This window comes from Sorex fumeus, unplaced genomic scaffold, assembly GCF_029834395.1.
Source record: "Sorex fumeus unplaced genomic scaffold, SorFum_2.1 ptg000018l, whole genome shotgun sequence".
Lineage (NCBI taxonomy): Eukaryota > Metazoa > Chordata > Mammalia > Eulipotyphla > Soricidae > Sorex > Sorex fumeus.
In genome coordinates, this window is record NW_026606075.1 from 22,300,114 (window position 1) to 22,320,802 (window position 20,689).

Genomic DNA, 20,689 nt, shown 5'->3' on the forward strand with positions numbered 1-20,689 from the left:
AATATAATTTGGGTTTATTGGCTACTGAGTTGAACATTGTTCTCAGGCATTCAAAATATGCTTCTCCAGGGGCTGGATTGATAGCACAGTGGGTAGGGCGACCTGGGTTCGATTCCCAGCATCCCATATGGTCCCCTGAGCACCGCCAGGAGTAACTCCTGAGTGCAGAGCCAGGAGTAACCCCTGTGCATCGCCAGGTGTGACCCCAAAAAGCAAAAAAAAAAAAACAACAATATATGCTTCTCCATAAAATCTCTCTAATAACTTATTGTAGAACAATCTCAGGAGTACTAATACAATTTTAGAATTAAAACAAAATTTGATAATTACTCCTTGTTTTATCTAAGAAAACAATGGATGCAAAAATATAGAAAGGAAATTAATTTAAATACAAAGGACCAGGGGGAAACTTCAAAAGGCAAGTGTGCATTACTTTACATTGTAAAGACCCAGGTGATTCCCAGCACTGCATATCCCCCCCCCCCCCAAGCACTGCCAGAAGTAACCCTCAAGCACCAAGCCAGAAGTAGCCCTTGAACATCACCAGGTGTGGCCCAAAGAAAAAAATGACCAAAAAAAAAAAAACAAAAGGAACATAAACAGTAATCATTTTAAGTATATCGCCATGTAATCTCAACTTACATATAGCCTGAGAATTAACCAAAATCAAAGAAGATGATTGCAATTCATGAATACACACTGTAGATGTACTTCTCTGTCCTAGTTAAAGCCCATTGAATTCTTATGCCTTCAGAAATTGCTGTGACAAAATTAATTTGACTAACAACTTACTCAGAGTAATGGTCTGGTCGATTTGGTGGAGTGAAACAGGGGGATCAGTGGAATATATTGATCTCTGTGACTATAAAAGTAATGAATAACTATTGGAGACATTTTAGAAAATGCAAAAGTGTATAGAAGAAATATAAATACAAATTCACAGGATAAAAAATAAAGTCTAAGACCTAGAATTTGCCTTTTAAAAGACTGATTTTATGTGGAATAAAATAAGTACCAATCAATATCTCAATTTTTGTAATATTTAATTGACCCAGATTAATATTATAGCTTTAGCTTTTATTAGTTTGAAAACAAAAAACCATGAAATATAAGCTAATACGCTAAGAGATTCAAAGTAAAAGATAAAATCCGTGAATGGAAGAGTAATTTGCTATGCAATTTAAGATCTAAAATATCTTTCTTAATAGTAGGTTCCAAATAATTGGATAGAAAAACTGCAATTAAATGAGTCAATTAGACAAAAATAATAATGATAATTTTTTTCATTGGCCAAAAAGTCACTTTTAGAATCACACTTGATAGGTCAGAGGAAAAACACAAATACCGGATGATCTCACTCATATATGGGCTATGAAGAACAGACAAAACAAAACAGAAAATGATAAGTGAAAACAAAAGCTTAGATTATAATGGCAGGATTGAGGTTACAAAAGGGGTGAGAAGGACTCATTAGATTCTATTTGATTCTAATAAATCTAATAGGAATTGATAAAGAGATATTGATATTTGGGTTTTGTCATAGTTATGAAAAACCTTACATTTTGAAAAGGTATAAAATTGTATCCCTAAAATATACAGTCTTATAATCCTGTATTACCTCAATTTTTTTGTAAAGCAAATTATTTTTTAAAAAACAACATATCTTATTTTTCTAATCTGAACTCTGAAATTATATGGCTATAAAGATTTTTCAAGGTTATATAAAGGAAATATAAAAAAATAAAATCATTATAACAGCACTTCTTTATAAAGTTTATTAGTGTAGATAGAGAGAGATAAGGAGATAAGGCACTAGCCTTGCATGCTACTGACTTGAGTTTGATCCCCGGAATGCCATATGGCACCTAGAACACTGCCAAGATTCCTGAATGCAGATCTAGAAGTGACCCCTGAGCGTTTCCAGCTGTGGCTCCCCCAAATTTTTTTTAGATGAAAAAGGGTTTGAGTAAATATTGGTCTATTATTAAAGTTTAGTAAAGACTTACTCTCTTGCTCTTGTTTCTTTTGTTCCTGAGAGGTTTTCATTCACTAATTCACTTGTTTATTCCCTTAAATCAGTCTTTCAATCAATAAATATTTATTGAGCACTCATTATTTTCCAGATTTTTTTATCTAGGCAAATATAATCAAAGCGGTACAATTAGGGAGATGAAAGTTGTTAGTAATGAAAACCAGAACAGAGAAGCTAATTAGAAAAGAACTCTAAATAGGCAGTATGTGAATAAGGTTAAGTACCAATAAGAGCCAAAAAAAACATTATCCAGAAGTGCGGTTTAATTTTTATTTTTCAAAATCTTTCCTCAGATGCCAGAGAAAGAGGACAGTAGGTAAATCACTTGTCTTGCATGTGCCAATCCTAATTCAATCCCTGGCACCCCATAATGCTCCTTAAGCCCCATCAGACCCCCACAAGGAGTGTTAAACCCTGAGCATTGCAGGAAAGTGACCCAATAGCAAAAGAAAAAATCTTTCCTCAGAGAAAAAGTGTAGAAATTACTAGAAAAGTCAACTGGTTGTGTAGGGAAAAAAATAATTCTTTTCTCAGAAGTATAATACTTTGTTTTCTAAATTTTTTTTATCTGTGGTCTGCCTAGCTTTATACCATAATCTCTTTACTAACAATTTCTTCTTAGGAAGCTCCACACGGAAAAGAATTCTTCTGGGTTATGTTAACCAGATGGCTTTTTCTAATCTTCCACAGAAAAATGCAAAGTAGAATTTGAAAGTAACACTGCCACCTACAAGTAAGCACTTTGAAAGGAGAAATTCCAGTCATCTGGGTAGATGTCCAAGCTGCCAGAAATCTAAGAATAAGGATTTGGAGTGGGACTTATGGTTTACAGAAAATAGAATGTGATTAAAATAAAATAAGAAAAGTTACTTCAAAGTCTTGGCATATTTTAAAAGCCCAAAATGAATTTGCCTATGTTTTTGCCTAATTTGACTATAAATCTTTCCAATCATAAGAGATCCTGGGCCAAGTTACTTTAACATCTCTGCATCTCAGTTTACTTAGCTACATGAGGCTATCATAATAGCACCTACCACTTTGGTTTTTGTTTACTTTATTTTATTTTATTTTTATAAAGTAGTTCATGAAGATTTATTACATTCAATATTCCAACACCAATCACGCCACCATTGCATCTTCCCACCACCATTATTTCCAATTTTCCCAACCACCACCCGAGCCTGCCCCAATAGCAGGCCCTAAATAATTTGTTTTGTATTGCTTGTAAAGAATAATTCGCTAGAAATGATCAAAAAAGATTTCCTTAAAAGAAAATATGAGCATCACCCACGAATTAATCCCCCAGAAAACCCAGGTATGCAGAACTTTGTGACAGAGAACTATGGGTTCAACAGGACTGGGAACAGAGCTCCTCTACCCATATCCCCTTGCCGCTGGTGACTCAGCAGTCACGCCCATAAGCCCCTCTGGATGGCACCAGATAATCTCGTCATCAGCCACCATCCTGATAGAATGTCCTTCTCTCCCAGAAGGGAACATAACATGATGCTTGCCATAACCATGCCACCAGACCCCGCCCCCCGCCGCAGGCTGTTTCACTCGGGGCACCCCAGAGAGGGGTGGGTGAGAACCCTCCCTGCCCCAAAGGACCTAAACCCTCCAGAACTCAACCGCTGCCATATTCAAGGCTGCTCTCCACAATCTCAGGTCAAGTCTCACTCACAAGTGAATCTATTCCTAGACCACATGCCCCCCCGAGACACTTCATAGGACATACCCTACCCGTACTCCAAGAGTACCACACCACATTTGATGGTGTTCAAAATAGAAGGCACCAAATTTTAGACAGGAATATATATACATATATATGTATATGTATTGTTACAGATTTATATATATAAAAGCAAACAAGACTCAACCTTTAACAACATGTTAGTGATCTCTTATAGAAGGTCTTAATGGACCCTGTTGAAATAGAACAATCTTCACACTCTTTTCTCTAAGGATACTTTTTAAAACATTTTCAGCAGTTTTTCATAACAAACAATACAAAATATATTATTTTGGTTCTGCTTTGGGACAGGGATTGGGGTTCAGGATGGAAACATCAGAAATATGGTGGTGGGAAAGTGTAATGGTGGAGGGATTGGTGTTTGAATATTAAAGGTAATCAAATATTGTGAACTACCTTATAAAATTTTTTTAAAAATTAAAAGAATAAAATGTATGAAGATTTTTGTATCTCATCCTGTGTAATTAATCCCTTGTATAAGAGATTACTAACATGTTGTTACAGGTTAAACCTCGTGTGTTAATATTTTCTTGATCGAGATTGGTTTCCTTTTACTTTACATGCCATCCAATGTGGTGTGCTACTCCTGGTATATCAGTGGTATATGAGATGTTGCTCCAGAAATTTTAAAATTTTGAATTGGTGATACAACTGGATCTAAATTTTTAACTGGATGGTGACTTTGGAGTCTGGAAGCATCTCTGCAGCTTGTTCATCTCTTTCAAAATTTATTTATGAGTCTCTGGATTATGGCTGGTTAATGAGTTTATATGGTGCCAGAGGCAGTTGGTGGGTGTGACTACCAGAAGAACAGGGAAATAGGAGGTAGCTCATTCCTAACTTCATGCGTGCTTGAAGATTTTGTCACAAAACCCACATACCTGAGTTTTTCAACAGATTCATTCCTGGTTGCCTGTGGAGTCCAGCTGTGAGCATGGTGGTGATTAGGTTATGGAGGGTTTTGGCTTCCAGGCTCTGTTTGGACGAATAGTGGGCTCACCCTCTCCCCTCTGGGGTGCCCCAGATATGAGACTCAGCATGGCATGGGGGCTGAAGACATCTCTGCAGCTTGTTGATCTCTTTCGAGATTTATGTATCAGCATCTACCACTTCATAAAGGATGAGATTAATAGCATTTGTTAGGTTAAACTTCGGGTGCCTATATATTTCATTTTTTACTTATTGTTATGCTTAGCCTTGACCTCTACTAACAGCCAGGGCTCTTTCCCTCCTATGAGCCTCTATCTCTAAAGTTACTAGGATCTTCAATATTAGGTGAAATTGGGAATGTGCCTGGGATCACTGAGTTAGAAGCATCCTTTGATTCACCACACACCATAATGGAGAAACTGAAAGTGGGACATAAAATGGTAAAATCTATTTCTTCATTTTTCCCCCCACTTCTTTTTTTTTTTAAGAATAGTGGGTGGGCCACACCTGGTGGTCCTCTGAGGCTATTCCCATCTCTGTCCAGGTTAGTAGGAACCCTATTGAACCTCCTAGTGTTCAGGTCTAGAGCTCATGTTCTATCTCCTAAGCTGGGTAGTGGCTGTGTGGATATTTACTTATCATTACTATTATTATTATATATATGTTATGGTAATGATAAGTTTTAAACTTTAAATCAAATTATGCACAATAAAATTTTCAGTTTATGTGAGATTCAAAAGTTGGGGTTTGGGCCTTGCAGATGCGGCCTCCCTAAAGTTCCCTGCATCCTTCCCCATGGTCAACCCCACTGTTTTCTTCTACTTTGAGGGCAATGGCAAGTCTCTGAGCCATGTGTGTCCTTCAAGCTATTTGAAAAGTTCCAAAGATGGGCAGAGAATTTTCATGGAGCTATAGCACAGCAGGGAGAGCATTTGCCTTGCATGCGGCCAACTCAGGTTCGATTCGTCCGTCCCTCTGGGAGAGCCCGGCAAATTACCGAGAGTATCCTGCCCACATGGCAGAGCCTGGCAAGCCCCCCATGGCGTATTTGATATGCCAAAAACAGTAACAACAAGTCTCACAGTGGAGACATTACTAGTGCCCGCTCAAGCAAATACATCCACAACAGGAGGACAGTGCTACAGTGCTACAGAGCACTGTTAAGAAAGGATTTGGATACAAAGGTTCCTGTTTCCACAGAATCATCCCCAGATTTACGTGCAAGGGTGGGGACTTCACTCACTACCACGGCACCGGTGCAAGTCCATCTATGGAGAGAAGTTTGACGATGAGAATTTCATACTGGAGCACATGGGTCCTGGCGTCGTGTCCATGGCACATGCTAGATCCAACACCAACAGTTCCCAGTTTTTCATCTGCACTGCCAAGACTGAGTGGTTGAATGGTTGGACTGTAAGCATGTGGTATTCAGCCAGGTGAAGGAGGGCATGAATATCGTGGATGCCATGGAGCTCTGTGGGTCCGGGAAAGGCAAAACCAGCAAGAATATAACGATTTCCAACTATGGACAAGTCTAAAAGCTCTGAGTGGGGCTGGAGAGATAGCACAGCGGGTAGGGCGTTTGCCTTGCACGCGACCGACCCGAGTTCGATTCCCAGCATCCCATATGGTCCCCTGAGCACCACTAAGAGTAATTACTGAGTGCAAGAGTCAGGAGTAACCCCTGTGCATCACCAGGTGTCACCTGAAAGCAAATAATAATAATAATAATAAACTAAAATAAAAGCTCTTAGTGTCTCAACCACCAAATGATTCCTTCCTTCTGCAGCTCAGAAAAGTGCCCCATCCCCCACGTGCTTGGAATACTCTCTGTTCCCAGTGCTCTCCCTGTGGTTCTCTCAGTTCCACTGTTTCCTATACACACACGTGCGCCGCCTTCTTCTGCCACCAAGTTTAGCTGAATTGCAAAGTGGTTTATGACTAAGAAATTAAAAAAATAAGTAAAAAGGTTGGGTTTTTTGTTTGCTTTGGGATTGCACCCAGTGATTCTCAGTGCTTTCTCCTGGTTCAGTGCTCAGGAGTGATCTATATGTGTGCCAGTAATCAAATCTGGATGGTGTGTGCAAGGCAAGTACCTTGCCCACCGTACTGTATTTCTAGCCCCTTAACATGATTTTTCTGGGGCTGGAGTGATAGCACAGTGGTAGGGCATTTGCCTTGCACGCAGCCAGCCCGGCCAAGCCGGGTTCGATTCCTCCGCCCCTCTTGGAGAGCCTGGCAAGCTACCAAGAGTATTCAATATGCCAAACACAGTAACAAGAAGTCTCACAATGGAGAAATTACTGGGCCCGCTCGAGCAAATCGATGAACGATAGGAGGACAGTGACTGGTACACTAATTGGTTGTTTTCTCTGTGTACAAACTGCCCTGTATCACTTTCTAAGTTCTGCTTTTTCCTCCAAATAGATTCCCCAAGATAACTTCCTTATGAATTCTTTAACCCTTGGGTCAGTATAGAGTTCACATATAGTAAGAATTCAGCAAATACTTATGAGTTTGCGGTGGCCGCCATCCTTCAGAGACCATTGGACAGTCAGGTTTGGGCCCGCAGTGATGAGACACGCAGGACCTCCCAGGATGGGGGTGGAGCCGGCCCTTTCCTCCCCACCCCAACGAGACCCCGAGTCGCCACCCACGAACGACCTCTCTGGCTCCTGATCAAGCTGCTTAATGGCCATGATCCCAGAGACTCAGAAACAAATCTTAGAACGCAGCAACTTTTGGCAGAAATGCTTCTGGTCCCTGCAGTAGGTTACCAGTGCTGGGCCACCCCAGGGGGGAAAGGGTGCTGTCCCTCCACCTGCTGCTCTCCCTTGGCTGATCGGTGACCGCCATCCTCCAGAGGACACTGGACAGTCAGAATTGGGCCCACAGTTATGATACACGAGGGGCCTCGCGGGATGGGAGGAGCCGGCCCTTTCCTCCCCACCTCAATGAGATCCTGAGTCACTGCTCATGAACGGCCTCTCTGGCTCCTGATCAAGCGTCTTAACAGCCACGACCCAAGAGACTCAGGAACAAATCTCAGAACCCAGCAGGTTTTGGAAGAAATCCCTCCCGATTTAATTGTTAAAATTTCAGAATTCCAAAGTCACATGGCCACTACTGTGGCTGCGTGACATCATATGTTATTCATAACCAGTAATAGAAAACAAATTGTCTATTGTTGCCTTTTCAGCAGATTTGATTGTTGGGGTAAGATTCCCAAATAATAATGGTGGGTCTGGTGTTGAAACATTGAATGAAATCAAAATAGAGAGAGAGTAATATGGAAATCATCTGCCCCACAGGTAGGAGAAGGGTGTGGGATGGGGATATACTGCAGTTTTTGGTGGTGGAAAATGGGCAATGGTGAAGGTACAAGTGTTTCATTGTATGACGGAGACTTAAACCCAAAAGCTTTGTAACTGCTTTCAAGGTGATTCAATGAATAAAATTATTAAAAACGGGGGGGAAAGTAAGGTGGAGTTCTGCCCAATTCAATCAGCCTAATCAATGGCTGAATAAATAGCAATAATCCTACACTAAAAAAATACTTGTGAGCTTGAATGTTTAAGCTTAAAATGTTTAAGAATTCAACTTAGGGCTCCAGAGATAGTACAGAGGGTAAGACATTTGCCTTGCATACAGCTAGCGTGGATTTAGTCCCCTGAAGCCCCATATGGTCTCCTGAGCACCTCCAGGAGTGATCCCTGAGTGCAGAGTCAGGAGTAAGGTCTGAGCACTGCCCATGTGCCACCTCTCCCTTCAAAAAAGCCCAAAACAAGAATTCAACCTAAAATATTTTTATAATTTTCTACATTTATTACAGCTATGATAATATATGATAATATATTTACAATGATTTTGACATTTCTGGTCTTAGTGTACACAGTTACACTAAGTTAACTAGTACATAGTTACTCACCGCCAACATACTCAAAACCCCTCACTGGTGCCATTGTGCAACCTAAAATATTTAAATATAAATTAACACATAATCATTAGAGAATATATGACATATGCATTGGACTTCAGACTTTTTTTTTCTATTCTTAATGATCTTCTAAAGAGTCTGCTGCCCCGCACCTGGCTGTCCTCACAGGGGCCCCTTGGAGGGAGGTGGGTTGAGTTTCTCTCCCACCCCCCAGCAGAGCCCCAACAGCTGAAGACCTTTGGAACCAGCCACGGCCATGCTGAGACCACTCTTTACACAAGCCTCATGCATGAAGAAACTGCCAGAGGAACCCAGGCATCAGGTCCCGGGGCTGAGATCTCCAAGCCTGCTCGGACTGGGACTGGACCTTCTCCACCCAGATCCCCCATCTTCCAGTAGGTAGGTGTCACATACACCAGCTGGAGCCAGTGCCAGGTTGGTCCCATCAACGGCCAAGACGCTGAGACTATAAAACCCAGCTCCCAGAAGAGAAAAGCACAGTCTCCTGCCCCTATGCCTGGCTGTCCTCACTGGGGCCCCTTGGAGGGAGGTGAATTGAGTCCCCCACCCTCCTCCACGAGCAGAGCCCCAGCAGCCGAAGACCTCTGGAGCCAGCCACGGCCATTCTGAGACCACTCTTTACACGTCCAGAGAAGCCTCAAGCATGAAGGAACTGCCAGAGGAACCTCGGCATGTGGGTCCCAGGGCTGAGATCTCCAAGCCTGCTCGGATCGGGACTAGGCCTTCTCCACCCAGATCCCCCATCTTCCAGTAGGTAGGCATTACACCCACCAGTTGACACCGGTGCCGGGTGGTACCATCAACGGCCAAGACCCAGAGACTATAAAACCCAGCTCCCAGAAGCGTGAGGCTGCAAATACGTCCATGCGACATCTTATTATATCATTTTTACTTTGGAGAAACTGGCAGGCTACCGAAAGTATCCTGCCCGCACGGCAGAGGTCTGGCAAACTTTCCGTGTCGTACTCAATATGCCAGATACCAGTAACAATGATGGGTCTCATTCTCCTAACCCTGAAAGAGCATTGAATATGGATCTTTTAAAATTTCAGGGCTAGGAAGAAGGAGACGTTACTGGTGCCTGCTCGAGGCAATCAATGAACAATAGGATGATCGTGACCGTGAATGATCTCTACACAAGGTTATCATCATTAACAACTTATAACTTTCCCAGGCTCTTTTCATGTTCACATAGTAATTTATATGGTTTTTCCTTATATAAAGATGGAATCACATATTGTTCTTGATATCCTTTAAAGATATATATATATATATATATATATATATATATATATTGTTTGGGGGCCACATGCAGTGTTGCTTGGGCTTATTCCTAGCTCTGCTCTCAGGGTCACTACTGGCAGTGCTCAGGGGACCATATGGAGTTCTGGGACTAGAACCTGGGTCAGCCTTGTGCAAAGCAAGTGCCTTACCCACTGTACTATCTCACCAGCCCTAATTAGCTTTTCTTAATTAAACTATTTTGAACAAAATTTTTGTTAGTATATGAGTTAGATGTTTTAGATGACTGTTCAATGTTTCTTCCAGTTGTATAGAAATGTCACAATTTCTTAAAAATAACCTGTGTGCTTTGGCATTTGAGTTATGCTACAATGACTACCCCATACATGTATTCTTAGACACTTTGGTAGTTGTTGGTTTTTGTTTTGTTTTTTGTTGTTGTTGTTTGTTTGTTTTCTGTTTTTATTTTTGCATTAACCCAGATGTGGAATTACTGACGACAGTGATAGTGATATTTTTGTATTGAGGTTTATTTGGGGGGGGGGTGAATATTCGGCTATGCTAAGAGCTTACTCCTAGTTCTATGCTCAAGAATCACTTCTGGTGGGTTTGAAGGAACAAATGGTACTCCAAGTCAGCTTACTTTCAAGGCTATTACCTGACTGCTGTACTATTACTCTGGCTCCATAAAATATTTTGTTTTGTTTCTTTAAAAAAAGAACACTCAGTTAAGGAAGGCCTGAAAACTAGGCTTGACTCTGCCATTTCTAATATGTGTTACTCTGAATATGTCACTTAAATTCCCTCCAATTTTATTTTACAGAGAGAAGGGGAAATAATCAGAATGTTTCAGAAAATTGTAGTGAAAATAAGTTGACAAAAATGAAAATGTGCTTGTTTAATATTATACGTCAGTTTAACAACGCATCACAAACCTCTGCTGAATGAGGACAAGATGGGGCTGGAAAGATCATATAGAAAACAACCTAAGTGCCCCAAAACAGATGAATGGATAATAAAGAAACTGATCACTCTGGACTTGCTTTGCATTTAGCCAAGCCTGGCAGCCAATCTGGTTCAATTCTGGCATGGCATATGGTCCCCTGAGCCCACAAGGATTAATTCGTGAGTGGAGAGCCAGAAGTAACCCCTGAGTATCGATGGGTGTGCCCCCATGTCCCCCCCAAAGAAAAACTACAATGAGATATCATTTTACACCAGTGAGTACAAATGAGTGTTGTGGGTGTTGAGGAAAAGGAACACTCATATATTTTGGGGTATCATTTTACCACAAAATCATCACAGACTTTATATCACTTTAAAAACAAAACAAAAAAAATTAAAAAAAAAACAAAGAAAAAAGTTGAGTAAGATTATTACTTAGCTTTTTTGGGGACCACACCAAGCCATTTTCTGGGGCTAATCTCGGCTCTATGCACAGGCAGTGCTTGAGGAACCCTGGATGGTTAAATAAGTATCATCATTTCTTTTCGGAGGGAGCCACACTAAACTGTGCTGAGGACTTGCTCCTGGCTCGGGGCTGCACTCCTGGTGGGGTACCATATGCAATGCTGGGCACTGAACTCTGGAGGGATACATACAAGGCAGGCTTGATTATCCTTATAAAAACATGGATAAGACCCACAATAACGCTGAAAATAAAATCTTCCTACAATCTGATAAGGTCACAGGCATAAAAATCTACAAAAGCTTGTCAAAACAACCAATTATGAATTTTGTTTCTTATGCTATTAATCTTGCTTAAATTCTGAGTTAAGGACTAATTGGTCCATGAGCAAGTGATAAACTCAGGGTTTATGCTTTATGTATTGTCCATTGTTGTTTGTTTGAAACATAGATATAACAAAAATACAGTATTTTGAGGTTTATCTGAGATACATACACATACTATATGTGAAGAATCATCAATCGAAACCCAAGCACAAAAAATTGTAAATCTACAACTGTACCTCATGGTGTTTCACTAATAAAAAAAAAAAAAGAATCATCACTTGCTCACTTGACTTCTCGTTCATGGTTGATTTGCTGGAGCAGACGCCAGTAACGTCTCCATTTGTCCCTGTCACGTGCTAGTGTAGCCCAATGGCGTCTGTTCGTTCTAGGAACATGAAGAGCCTCAAACCGATCATTCATGATCTTGATGAAGAAGTCTGACCATCTGGTAGGTGGGCAGCCACGCGGTCTTTTGACATCCCGTGGAATCCAGTCGGTAAAGGCTCTAGTCCAGCGGTCATCTCTAAATCTCATTATGTGACCATCCCATCTGATTTTTGATGCCTTGGCAAATGAAACAGCGTCCCTGATTCTTGATCATCGATGGAGGTTGGAACTCCGGATTCTTTCTCTCATTCGAGTGAAATGTGATACTCCAAGCATAGCTCTTTCAATTCCTCTTTGGAAGACTCAAATAGCATTTTTATCCTGTTTGTGTAGGGCCCAGGTCTCTGAGGCGTATGTTAATGCAGGAAGAACAGTGGAATCAAAGAGATGTGCCCGGAGCGAGAGGTTCTTCATCCTCTTAGCTATTTCTTTGACACTTTTGAAGGCATTCCAAGCCGCTCTCTTTCTCCTGTGCAGCTCGGGTGCCAGGTCATTTGTCATGTTGACTTCTCGACCTAGGTACACATAGCTGTTGCATTTGGAGATGGTCCTTCCGTTGAGAGTGAATGGAGCATCAGGAACGAGGATGTTTCTCATAAACATTGTCTTCGCAAGATTCAGCTGTAGTCCGACCTTTCCACACTCACGGTCGAAGTCGGTCAGCATTTGTGCCACTTGGCTAATGTTTGGTGTTATTAAAATAATGAAGAATCATAGCAAAAATATTAAAAGAAGTATCACTAGGGAGAGGTAACTTACAGGGGAAAAAAGACAATTCTTGCAAAAATGACATTTCAAAGAGGTGGCTCGAAGTCCTTGTACCTAGAACCTCTTTTTTTTTTTTCAATTTTCACTTTTATTTAACTAGATCACCTTTAAGATTTCTTTCACTCTATAGTAAAAATTATAAGTTACATGTAGAGTTATTTGTGTGTCAGATGCTGTTCTAATTGTCCTTTACTGATTTCTTTCACAATATTTATAGCATGTCTGTGAGAGTTTACATGCCCATTTTACAGAACAGAAAATTTAGACAGAAAGAGGCTATTAAGTCACAGAGATGGTGCTTTGTGCCTACATTGGCTCACCAACTTTCTGATATCTCCAAACACATGGGTTTCTCATTTCTTGTTCATTTTCTATCAAAGGAAGCTCTTCTCTAATAGTCTTTATCCATTTGCTTTATTTTAAAGTTGTATGATTTATACATTTACTATAAAATCTACCTGCCTACTCCCTTAAGCTCATCTGCAACTTCACTGTTGATATTTAAACCAAAAAGTTCAGTGACCTCCTGCTTAAACTGAAGTGAAAGCAAACAGAAGAAATTCTCTTACAACTTCTGGTTTTGATATAGAAGCTGTAGCAAGATTTGATGATGTTGCAGTGCAAAATGTTACCCCAAAAGATAAAATTATGTCTCTTAGTCAGGCTTTCGGCTTCTTTTTTTTTATGTAGGAGTACTGCTATTTTTTTCAGCCACTGATTATCTGATTGAATTGGGCATGAACTCCATCTTACTTTTTTTTCATTTTTTATAGTTTTATTTATTGAATCACTGTAAGAGCAATTACAAAGCTTTCGGGTTTAAGTCTCAGTCATACAATGGAACACACGTATCTTCACCAGTGCCCATTATTCACCCCCCAAAATCCCAGTATACCCCTATCCCACACCCTCTCCCTACCTGTGGGATGATGATTTCCATATTACTCTCTCTCTCTACTTTGATTCCATTCAATATTTCGACACCAGACCCACCATTATTATTTGGGATTTTACCCCAACACTCAAATCTGCTGAAAAGGCAACAGTAGACAATTTGTTTTCTATTGCCGGTTATGAATAACATATGATGTTGCGTGGCTACAGTAGTGGCCGTGCAATTTTGAAGTTCTGAATTTTAACAATTAAATCTAGAGGAATTTCTGCCAAAACCTGCTGGGTTCCGAGATTTGTTCCTGAGTCTCTGGGATCATGGCCGTTAAGCAGCTTGATCAGGAGCCAGAGAGGCCCTTCGTGGACAGCTACGCAGGGTCTCGTTGGGACAGGGATGAAAGGGCCGGCTCCACCCCCATCACGTGAGGCCCCCCCGTGTCTTGTCACTGCGGGCCCAATTCTGACTGTCCAGTGGCCTCTGGAGGATGGTGGCCACTGGGCCACCAGGGGGAACAGGCCAAGGCACGAAACCTATTCCCACTTGGAGTGGCCCAGTGCCGGTAACCTACTGCAGGGACTGGACACATTTCTGCCAGAAGCTGCTGGGTTCCGTGATTTGTTTCTGAGTCTCTGGGATCATGGCCATTAAATGGCTTGATCAGGAGCCAGAGAGGCCATTTGTGGACGGTGACTCAAGGTCTCGTTGGGGTGGGGAGGAAAGGGCAGGCTCCACACCCATCCGATGAGGCCCTGCGTGTCTCGTCACTGCGGGCCCAAATCTGACTGTCCACTGGTCTCTCGAGGATGGTGGCCACCGAGCCACCAAGGGAGAGCAGGTGGAGGGACAGCACACTTTCCCCCCCTGGGGTGACCCGGTGACAGTAACCTACTACGCGGTCTGGATGCATTTCTGCCAAAAGCCGCTGGGTTTTGAGATTTGTTTCTGAGTCTCTGGGATCATGGCTGTTGAGCAGCTTGATCAGGAGCCAGAAAGGCTGTTCATGGGTGGTGACTCGGGGTCTTATTGGCACGGGGAGGAAAAGGCCAGCTCCACCCCCATCCTGTGAGGCCCCACGTGTCTCGTCACTGAGGGCCCAAACCTGACTGTCCAGTGGCCTCTGGAGGATGGTGGCCACCGGGACACCAGGGGGAACAGGCCAAGGCGCAAAACCTATTCCCACCTGGGATGCCCAGCGCCTGTAACTTACTGCAGGTACTGGACACATTTCAGCCAAAAGCCTTTGGGTTTCAAGATTTGTTTCTGAGTCTCTGGGATCATGGTCGTTAAGCAGTTTGATCAGGAACCAGAGAGGCCATGCCTCCAATTATATAGCTGAGCCGGAGGTGGTTTGTGGGTGTGTCTCCCACATATCTAACTTTTGGCCGTTTACTTTCTTGGTAAACTTTGCCCCAAGTTTTGGGGGTCTGGCCAAAGGCACAGAAGCAATTTTGGGGTATCTGGAAGTCTGAAGGTGTTATCAGGCTGCTGATGCACTCACCTCACAGATACAGATTGACCTGCTGGTGGCACCATACCCTCTAGGCTTTCAGCTTCTGATACTCAAAAGAAAGCTCCACTGAAGTCAGGTTCTGAGTCGTTACTGATAAAGCTGATTATGTTTTGTTACCATTTTGAGAGGGCTGTGGGGCGGGGGAGGAAACATCTGCGGGAGGAAACATCTGCAACCAGAGACACTTTTTCTGACACTTGGAAATCAATAATGGAAGCAGCAGAATAAAACTTGTCCTTTATTCCCTCTCCCCAAATTTTATGTAGGCACCATGATTTACAATACTATCAATAAATTTTCAGACATGCAATGTTCCAACACCACCCCCACCACCAGAGTGTCAGTGTCCCTCCACAAATGTTTCAACCTCCCCATCTACTCCCTACCCTACTCTTAGTAAACTCAGTTCTATAGACTCTCTAAGCCACAGACCATTTTGTTCTTCCTTTACTGTTTCTTTATATCCTATATATGAGAGACATCATTCTACATCTGCCCCTGACTTCACTCAATATGTCACTGTATAATCCCATTCATGTAGTGGTGAATTGCATGGGTTTTTGTTGCCAAGTAGCATTCCATTATATATATATATATATATATATATATATATATATATAACATTTCTTTATCCACACATCTGTTCTTGAATACTCAGGTTGTTTCCAGACCCTTTTCATTGTTCATAGTGCTATAATGAATACAGAGGCACAAATGTCTTTTCAAAATTGTATTTGGGGGCTCTTGGGATAGGTGCCAAGAAATGGGATTGCTGGATTATATGAAATTCAATCTTCAAATTTATTAGAAGGGTTCACATCATATTTCAAAATGGCTAAACTAAATGATATTTCCATTCAAAAGTGGAGAAGGGCTTCTTCCCCCCACATCTGTGCCAAATTCTGGTGGTTTCTATTCTTTTTGATATGTGTCCGTCTTTTCTTTTAAGAAAAGAGACTTATAGTATGGACATCTGAAAGTATCAGCATGTGGAAAATTCAATATAAAAATATAAAACTAGTATCCCAAACTGCTTTCCATTTCATTAGGTCCTAGGAAGGAGAGGCAGCTTTGGAAAATCAAAGCTGGATTACTATTCCAGATTATTTTATTCTCAGTTTTACTGTTGAGCAAGGCTTGGACAAGTGCTGTCCATTTTTATAATATCTGATTCTCTACTTTAAGGCAAACAAGAAGAAATAAAGGGAAGAGAGATGTCAGCATTGTGTGCATGAGAAATCATCACTAGCAGTGTTGTGAATCACAGAACCTTAATTAAAACAAATTAACAAATTTTAAAAAGAAAAGAGGATAAAGAAATCAAGGAGAGAAATTATTTCTTGGGTTTAATTTCAAAAAAGGGCTGTTTCAGTTATTTGCTAAAGTTTTCAAGTGCTTTCTTAACATCAGACCCAATATTTAAACAATCCAAATCTCCGAGATCAAGCAGATGCTATAAATCATCAAAATAGCTCTCTGTTCCCCCACCTCCCGGACAAGCCAAGAGACATTAAAAGAAAATTAGTGTTGAAGAACAGAGAGAGTGGGTAGGAGGCTTATAGCCTGTGGGTTGATAATCTGACAACACTTTATCAGATAATTTTGCTAACTGGCAAAAGCAGTGAGTTGCTAAACACTGAGAAGAGGTTGTGGATACTTCGGTGCAAAGGTTTTATTTCCTGGAAACACAGGCAGCGTTTGAAAGTTCCAGCCTTCCAGCTTCCTTGATCTGCCTCTCCTGAGAAGTCATCTTTACCTAGATACAAAGCATTTCAATTCCTGCCAGAAACCACCCCCTCCTCTTCAAAAGTTCCTACCACAGTGAATTAATCACATACCTTGCTGGCTCATTAAGTCTCTGTGTCATTTGGATGCCTATATTATTACAATGATGCATACAAAGCTACAATAGGCAATCTCTGCATAATGGATCTGAAGGCTATACTTTGGAGATGAGAAAGTTTGAATCATTCAATTGATTCAGGAAATGAGTTGCATCGTCTTTGGAGGGAGAGAGACAGAAACTGGAAGAGAGAGACATGAGACACACATAGGGGATGGGTGGTGTGTGCAAGAGACTTAGATCTCAAAGGAATGCTTGTTTTCTACTATACTTTTAGGAATAAAATAGCAAGTGATAGTTTTTAAATTTGGCATGTTAAAAATTTCTTTGGGGGTACAATTACTTGATTAATCAAAGGAGTTATGATTAGGAAAAATGAAATCAACTTTACCCTATTTTTCTACTGTTCCTTTAAACTCCCCTATTTATTATTATTCTTCCTCCTCAAATAAAATCTTAAGCAAAGATCCTAGCTTTTCTAGCCACATTTGAGTATTAAAAATTTCCGTATCCTAGGGACAGTGCTGGAGGGACTTGAGCACTTTGTCGGTGGAGATAGGGGAATCCCATTAACCAATTTTACAACAGTGCCATAAACTTAGCACTTATCAACATGCATCTAGACTATAGATTAAAATAGCAACAACAACCTTGATGAATGCATCATGCTTTTACTTGATTTGTAGTTTCTCTTCATGCCCCTTTCCTCTTCCCTGCATCCTTAGGTCTTGGTGAAGTTTTGCAACCCCAAGATTCCTCAGTTCTTTAGTCAAGTGTCTTGATTTTACTTTTACAAAGTTTTACTAACTGGATATTCATTGATATAACAAAGGATGTATTCACAAATGACAACAGAGAATCACTCTCTTACAAAATTTCTAAAATATACTCCGAAATAAAGTGGTTTATTTTAAAGTCATGTTAATTTCATCAATAGCAAATTTCAGTGGCTCACATGGCAGAGTATGTTAAATTGGAAATAGAGTATAATTTTTATTTATTCTTTAACAGCTTGAGTGATAGCACAGCGGTAGGGCGTTTGCCTTGCACGCAGCCAACATGGCCGACCCGAGTTCGATTCCTCCGCCCCTGTCAGAGAGCCCGGCAAGCTACCGAGAGTATCTCGCCCGCACGGCAGAGCCTGGCAAGCCACCCGTGACGTATTCGATATGCCAGACACAGTAACAACAAAGTCTCCAATGGAGACGTTACTGGGCCCGCTCGAGCAAATCGATGATCAACGGGAGGGCCTTTACCTTTACCTTGTTTAACAGCTTGAGCTTAGAAAAGAGTATACTTACAACAGTAGGAAAAGCTTTTAAGTTGATATGATTTTTAATGTAAGAATCACCAAATATGATGTTCTATTTCTTTAAATATTAATGAAAAGAAAATGGCTTTTCAGGTGAGTTGATTCAGAATAAATATACTATATCAGCAGCATCAGACCTAGTAATATTTAGCCTATGCACTTCTGTGTATTTCTTAAAGCAAGATACTTATTGTAATATTTTATGTTTTAGTATATTCAATACACCCTGAGAATGAAACAGTATAAAGCATGTTAAAACAATACTAAGATAAGTTAAAAATCAAGTTTTAAAGGACAGAGATGTAGTTCAAATGTCTGAGTGCATGCTTTTTACATGTGGGAATCCTGGGCTGCATCCTCAGAATGGCATAACTCATGAATGACCTCTGAGCACAGAGTTGGGAGTAACCCCCAGAACCTCCAGGTGTTGCCCCCCCCACACACACACATACACACACCCCAAAACAAGCTTTAATTCTAAATGGAAAGAAAAATAGAATTTAAGATATATCTCTGCGGCGGAAATGTTGAATGTCCAAATTAATTCAGAAGAAAAGCAAAAGAATATCTACATCCTACTATCCAACTTAAGAAACAGAATGAATGTGACTTGAGTGGTAGAGCGTAGAGCTTATACTGTGAGACCAGGGTTTCGATTCCTGTGACTGCATGCTCCTCCCCTACACCACCCAGTACTGCTTCATGTGATCCCCATAGCTAGAAAAGAACCAGAGTTTTAACCACAGTGTTGTATGGGGCTGAGGGTAGGTAAGATAGGGAAGAGCCCGCGATGGCTAATCGCTGGTAATGACCAGGCTGGACGAGACCTGAGGGTTAAAAGTAGGTAAGGGATATTATTGATAACCTTTCCGTATCAATAGTGCAAACCACAATGCCCAAAAGGGCAGAGAGAGAGGGACGGGGGAGAGAGAAAGTGAAAGAGACAGAGACAGAGACAGAAGAAAAGCACCTGCCATAGAGGCAGGCAGGAGAAGGGGGGCATGGAAATATAGTGTACACTGGGATGGGTGTTGAAATACTGTATGACTGAAATCCAATCATGAACAGCTTTGTAATGGTCTATCTTATAGTGATTTAATAAAGAATTTTTTTAAAAGTTATAGCTCAAAAAAAAATTAAATAGTTCAATAAGTACCTGAAAAAACAGTTTTACCAGTGTCTGAGACATTTTCTTTGTATCTGTTATCCTCCTCCTCCTCCCTGTCCATGCCATAAGTAGCTATAAACTTTGATCACCATTATTTGCTTTTATTGAATTGTCATATGTGTGTTCCTAATTAATATGTTCTGCAATTTTGCCTGCTTTGATTTGGGGGCCACACCCAGTTGTGTCCAGGAGTTACTTCTAGCTGTGCACTCAGGGATCACTCCAGGTAGTACTCAGGGAATTATATGGGATGCTGGAGATTGAACCACATGCTAGACAAACGCCCTACTTGCTGTACTATTGTGCGGGACTTATCTGCTTTTTTTTTATTCAACATGTTTTGCAGATTCATGAAACACTGATGCAGAAACTTTAATTCACTTAATTTCACTGCTCTGTTGGCAGTCCATTGTATGAATAAACCACCATTTAATTATCCTTTATGCTACTAGTGGATACTTGAGCTATTTCTCTTTCTTTTTCTCTTTACCAGCGATGCTTCTGTAATTATTTCTATTCACATCACTTGGAGAGACGAGTATGCGATTTTTTAAGTATAAACCACAGGAGGGGAGAGTTTCAGTGTTCATCAAGTAGATTAAGATATGAAAGAAATCTTAGTACCACAGTCTTCACAGAACATACATTTCACAGTGACAATGATGATTTCACTGCTGTATGATGATATACTAGGGGGAACTCACGCTTTTCTCACTAGTTCAAGCTTCAAAATATTGCATAATATTTCATATCTCATGGGAAGAAATTCCAAGAAATCTAAAGAAAACTCCAGCATTCCATACATTGGAAACAAGAGCTTAGTGCACAGGGAAAAATTCAATGAAATGGTTTACCAAGCGATGGTTTACCAAGTGATAAGCAAAGAAGGATTATATAAAGACGAATATGAGCTGAATAGGAATGGAAAGCTTAGCTTCTAAAATGCTTCTGTTTATAGACTTCAGCATGATCTTGGGAGAATAATGTCATGTTACTGGAACCAAGTTTCCAGGTTCATAAAATATGAAGTTTGAATTTGATGACCTTTGGGTCATTTCCCACTACAAAAGTTTGATTTTATTTCAAAATACTTTTGGAAACGACAGCTTTGTATGCCCCCTAGTGGTTTTCTCTGGCCTTGCAATTAAAAAAATCTGTTA

The 20,689-nt window shown here is 40.8% G+C and overlaps 1 pseudogene; it reads left to right on the forward strand.

Annotated features, from left to right (window-relative positions):
• The first annotated feature begins 5,510 nt into the window (after positions 1-5,510).
• Positions 5,511-6,253, forward strand: LOC130021800 (peptidyl-prolyl cis-trans isomerase A-like; annotated as a pseudogene).
• Positions 6,254-20,689: the final 14,436 nt, after the last annotated feature.